Genomic DNA, 6,395 nt, shown 5'->3' on the forward strand with positions numbered 1-6,395 from the left:
CAACAAAAGACCCGTCAAAGACGATGATTGGTCGCAAGACCAATTATTTTAACTATTTGTAAGTGTTAAACAACTTTATATTAAGTACTTTTTATAGGAATAACTAAATGTGAATGTTTTAAATAGGAAAATAAAGGGCGATGAAATGAAGCAACAAAAAATAGTGGAGAAGGTGGATACTAATATGATAAATTGGCAAGAATACATTTAAATAGAGACGTTACAGCTTACAACTTATAATGAATTGATTGAATTTTATTTTATTTCTTCCTCAGACTAAGAAGGAAATCGATTATATGTGGCAACAATTGGATTTTACTTAGAAAGCAAAGTATGAACCTAAAAAACCTTCAACGAACACCTCGAACAAGAGTTGTTTGAAGATAGTCACATGATGCAGTCGAAAGGATCTAAATGACACTATAAATGTTTTAAGTGAATGTTTTAAGTGATGCGAAAAAAACAGTTATTCAAGAAATGAGATTTGTTTCATTGTTGGAGATGAAGTGTAGAAAACGATCTTATTCAATGTGTCGTTTTTTGATTAATAAACTCAATCCTTCTGAATCATCAATCGTGCTACATAGAAAAACACTTCAGATATTTGTGGATGATCTTGTGTACATAATGGGTGTTAAGGATGGAGGAGAGGAAGTTGATTTCACCAGATCCATGGAGAGCAACACATTGTAAAGATGTGAAATTCTTTTTTGGTTGGGAAGAAGCTTTTAAAGAATAATGAGTTGAAGCAGATAATGGTAGGGATAGAATAAGCATGTGACTTTTTCAAAGTTGGTTTTGCCATGTTTACTCTATGCACGTTGCTATGTCCAACCACATCCATGTATGTGAATCTAAATATCTGCTTTCGTTAAGAGATAACAAGGAAAAACTGCGCAAGTTATTCATTCAAATTTTTATTGGATAGTGTCAGGTCATTTAAGGGTAACAATCAAGTTTATATCGGTGTTTGCTTATTATTCCCTCAATTGTTTTACTTTATTCTCTCAATTGTTTTACTTTGATGCTATAGCTCATGGTAGCCTACTAGATTTGTGCTACCACTCACTGTGTGGGGGAAAGTAGAGACCGAAAAAATGAAGAAGTGGTAGCTTGTTTGTATGTGTTTTAATAATTTCACTTGTCGGTTTACATGTTTGATTATAATTTCACTTGTCGGTTTACATGTTTAGATGATGATGATGACAATCATTGAGTATTTGATTTGCAGAAATCATTGTATTATAAATTATGTTGTATTTTTATTTGGTTTTCTCCCGATGTAATAACAAAGTTAGATGTCCTTATTTTATGCAGACTTATTGTATCATCTAATGTTTTTTTTTTTTGTTTCACTTATATTGAGTTGTAAATGAGGACTAGGAGAAAATGGGTCACAATGATGTAAGAAGTTTGTTTATAGAGAATTGTGGTTCTACTTCAACAAGGGATCAGGTAGTGACTCGTGCAACAACGAATAAAAAGGCAGGTTCCCATAAGAGAACTCCTTATGAAGACTTCAATGCGTTGAAAGTTAAAGTAAATGCAAAAATCTGACAAGGAATTGTGCATGAGCGAATTCTAAAGAGATTGAATGTCGGTCCATTCCAAATAACCAACAATATTTCTGAAGATGATAGAGATCTATTAAGTTTTGCATTTTGTTGCAATCCATTGGATCGAAAACCTTGGATGTATACCCTGAACCAAATTTGTGAAAATAATTATTATATCATCCATCTCCATACATACATAGAGACTTCTACCACAATATGTGTCATGTTGTCATAATGACATAAGAAAAATTGATTACAAGACTCTTTTTTTTTTTTTTTGGCAGTGAACTACTCGTCGACATAGGTGCTATAGCTATAAATGGTCACCATTTTGGAAGCCTTGCCCCTGGGTCGTCTCTCTTTGATGATGTAAGGGCTATTAATTCAATACGTATTTGACTACTTATCAATATATGTTTAGAATGTTGGTATTATGAGGCTCACACTCGTGTCTTATCTTTTAATAGGTAATCAATGTAATGGCAGAATATTTATACGATACCACCTCCACAAAATGGTTTCTACCTACTATTTTTGGTCGGTAAGTAAATGGATAAGATTAAATAAAGATATTTTTGTTTAAAGGTGATGTGTTATATCTCATAAAATGCAGGAAGGCGCCAAGTTGGTATGTACCAATGATCATATAACATCATGTGCTAGGACACAGAAGCTTTGTCGTTTGGCAAGATTTGATGGGTGACTGAAGGACTGCATGCATGTGGGTTTCGTATGCAAGCTCCAATTATGTGAATTATCGGTAATAATGTATAGACCACTTTTTTGCATATATATATATATATATATTCTGATGCACGACGATGTACTTGGTCACTGGTATGTTTGGTTTGTGACATTTTTCATAAGAAAGCGGAAATTTGAGACAGTTTACCTGATCTGCATCATAATAAGAAACGCGAGAACGATTGCCAACTTACTGTAAGTGGAGAAGCTTTTGTTCAATATACTTATACGTTTTTCTTTTGCTCGATGTTACTTATGTCGACTATGTTGTTGTTCATGCAATAGTTGTTGGACCTAGACTCTATTTTTCATGATGACATCTTGTCGATATTTGAGACGGGGTGGATGTTCTCCTCATTTTATGTTGTGTCCCCATTGGATGCCAATCCCGTCCAACCTAATGGTGTGACATTTTTGTCATAAGACACATGCAATATTATCATTAGTTGTGGTATGAACGTTATGCATTGTGTATGTGCCATTTTTTTGGTAAAAATATTTTATACATAATTAAACGCTGAATATTTCTTTTTGTTGATTGCAATACGACTCTAATGTACATCGGATGCGACTTGCTATTGAGTTAATGAGACATGAAAAAATTTAATTATGTAATGTAATAAGTGAAGCATTGAAAGTGATTGAAAATGCATCTTTTTTACTGCGATGGAGAAGAAGATTGGTAATGTTGAAGTTAAAAAAAGGATGTGGCGGATGTCACAATTAGAAAAAATATGGTTTATATTCGGAAACAAAAAAAAAAAAAAAAAACAAATCGGAAGTTACTATACTAGAAACACGTCCAGGCTGCGGTCAGCCTAGACCTCGGCGCTGTTAACAAGGTTGGATAATGGGACTATCATGATTGACTAGTATATATTTTTGTAAGCATAGATCTAATGTTGTAATGCTAGTGGTTTTGGTGCATATCCTATATTTTTAAAACGAGTGTTGACATAGTAGAATAAGACAACTTCTTTTTTTTGTAAAGTAGTTTTTAAAGGATTGTTCCAATGGTAAGGTAGGTCGAATGTCCTATTTGGTGTCTTTTTTTTTCTTTTTTTTTTTTTTGTATCGATAGCATAGATTAAGACTAGCACATGGTGTGAAAATGTAACAGAGATTACCTTATGTATGAACAATTGATGAAATTAATATGTTAACTTTATTTTGTGTTGTTTGATTCATTTTTATTAATTTATGGAACCCCTTTGTCCATAAGAATATAACGGCAGTCTTATATGTTTTAAACACCGTGTTTACAAGAATAAGGACCAATTTTATTTCATCAAGGTCCACGCTTACCTTATTCTTATACAAGGGTTACTTGTTGTTGTAAATTATGGTATTAAGAGATTAAGGATGGCTTTTACAATGTAATGGAACAAGTATGTGCATCTTAGTATAATACGAATCCTTAATGTTGTGTCAAGCAGCTCAGGCTTCTCAATCCCAACCATCTCAAGCAACTCAGGCTTCTCAAACATGTGATTCATCTCAATCTGCCAACTATCTCTAGTACAACAACGTAGGAGGAGGATGAAAGAACAACAGAGGAACCATTTTGTTAAAGATCATTTTTTTCATCCTTAGATGTGATGATGTTGAACTTTTGCAACAACCTTTTTTGAATTAGGATAAACTCTTTTTTAATTATGGTTTCATAGAAGAATGGTTTGAATGTTGTGGAATTATAGATTCTGCAATTGGTTGTTAGTTTTGTAAGACTTTAACGTCTTCATGGTTGCAATTGGGTTGTTGGTTTGGTAACACTTTTATGTCTGTGATGGTTGGTTTTATTAGGCTTTGATGTCTATCAAGGTTTTTGAGTCAGGTACTTAGGTGCAACTAACCATTTGATATGTAATGTGATGGTTGGAACCTGTTTTCGGTGTGATGTCTATATTGATAAGGTATTGAGATGTAACCATTTGATACGGCATGAACAAGAATAACTTATTTTTGTAACCTGTTTTTCGTATCCAATGAACAAGATAGGTTATAACCTGTTTTTGGTGTGATGCTTATCAATATGTCACCATTTGATATCCAATGAACAAGATATGATCTAAGATCTGCTACTGATTTCCATTCATATCACTGTACAAAGAAAACTCAAAACTCAAAATAAATTACAATGAACTATTGCTTACTGATAAATCTCAAAAAAAAATTACATTGTTTTCCCACCAAATTACATTACATTACACCCACTGGTCTTAAGTAGCCCAAGCTTATTGAACTACTGCTATTAGTCTACTAGTCTCAAATTACATTGCTTACTGAACTACTGCTACTTGTCTCAAAAACCCCGGCTTCACATTACACCCACCAAATTACAAAACATAGTACTCTTAATTCCTCTTAATTCATCTTCATTGCCTTTCATGTAAATAAAGGGATTAAATGAACAAAATCAAACCAAAAGAAGGAGAAAAATCGAAATTTCCTTGGTAAAGTTTGTGAATCATGACAAAGTCTATGTATTGCATCATGTGTATATTGTTTCTAAAGACATTGTATTTTGGCTTATTTTTTGAATCATGGCCAAGTTTGTGTACATCAGCATGTGTATGTTGGTTTGTGTCTTGCACCATGTGTATGTTTCCATTCCATTTCATTTCATTTGAGTCAAAGAATGTAACAACCAAAACAAGAGCTGAATGTTTTCATTTCATGACTAGAAATTTACAACCTCTGAGACATGTCTTTCCCTAAATTTTGATCACAATGTTACAACCAAAACGTTTGAGCAGAATGTTACAACCAAAACATGCCTTTACCCAAATTGAAGCACCATCTAAGCATCTCATTTTTTTAACTAAATTGAAAACCACATTGACAGCAATCAAGATACAAATGATCAACAACATCTCTTTTATTCCTTTCAACATATTCAAAAATCTCCAACTTGTAGCTGCACAGATTGAAACACCATGTCCTTGCTACCATTGTTTTCCATCCATTGCAAGTCTCTAAAGATGATATCTTCCCTCCCTTTTGTGTTGTCAACATCATCGCACCATACAAAATCTTGGCATCCAACACTTCCCTACATCATACAACCACTTTGCATAACCACAATATCCATATCATAAAATAAAACTGATTCAAAACCATGCCTTGCATATTTCCTTGTACACTTCTAGAAATATTTGTTGTAATGTTGTTCTGTAGTTGATAGAAGTAATTTCATTTTAGCTCCATATAAAGGGCACCTCAATCTATGAGAAGATGAAGTAGACATCTGCAAACTACAAGAAACACAGCTAATTGTACAAACTGAAATTAAAAAAAAAATACAAGAAATAGGAAAATTTAGAAACTGAAATCGACATAGAACCAAATCAAACAAGAAATTACCCTAAAAATGGATGAATTCCTACATGAAATTGATGATTCCCTTTCAAATCGTGACTTTGCCTATCAAATCTTCATCGATTGAATCTGAATCGAAAGCTATAACTCGAAATCGACCAGCCTTTTCCCCAAATTTCAGAATCCTAACATTTTTTGGGGGAAAAGTCGTGCGCGAGGATGGTTTTATAATTAAGGGGCTGAGGCGAAAGGGTAATAATACCCATGCACGCACACACCACATACGTCTTAACTAATGGAATTCCCAATTAGACTTGATTTGTTAATGATGCAAAATGTGATGACCAAAATCAGAAAATTAAAAGTGAGGTGACCAAAATTAAAATCGGGCCAAACCCCAGTGACCAAAATTGTAATTAACCCTAAAAATTAAGATTGCAAATTATTTCAAGAAAAAAGTGTCAGACTCTCGTGTTATGAAACTCATTAATGTAGGTTTTTATACAAAAACCTTGCCTTTGAAGGTTGAAGACTTTCTTTTTTTGTTTTTTTGGGTCTAATTGAAGTTTGAAGTCATTTCAGTTAATATAGCCTTTTAAAATTTGTTGCTGCTAGCCCCTCTAAAACAAGTAATGATTGGAGCCATTGCCTTATGAGATGATCTTGTATAAACAAATATAGGAAACACACATGGGGTGGCACCATAGTGAAAAAGTGGGTCAAACTCTCCCCTCCCCCCCAAAGTGCACTCGAGTTCAATTCACCTAGAAGACAATC

At 33.5% G+C, this 6,395-nt stretch overlaps 1 long non-coding RNA gene across 1 annotated transcript; it reads right to left on the reverse strand.

Annotated features, from left to right (window-relative positions):
• Positions 1 to 4,941: 4,941 nt before the first annotated feature.
• On the reverse strand, positions 4,942 to 5,864 carry LOC117623110. The gene is made up of 2 exons (XR_004585084.1): positions 5,664 to 5,864; positions 4,942 to 5,554 (listed from the first exon to the last, which is right to left on the reverse strand). It is a non-coding gene; the product is annotated as an uncharacterized LOC117623110 (long non-coding RNA).
• Positions 5,865 to 6,395: the final 531 nt, after the last annotated feature.

Source organism: Prunus dulcis, chromosome 3 (assembly GCF_902201215.1).
Source record: "Prunus dulcis chromosome 3, ALMONDv2, whole genome shotgun sequence".
NCBI classification, from domain to species: Eukaryota; Viridiplantae; Streptophyta; class Magnoliopsida; order Rosales; family Rosaceae; genus Prunus; species Prunus dulcis.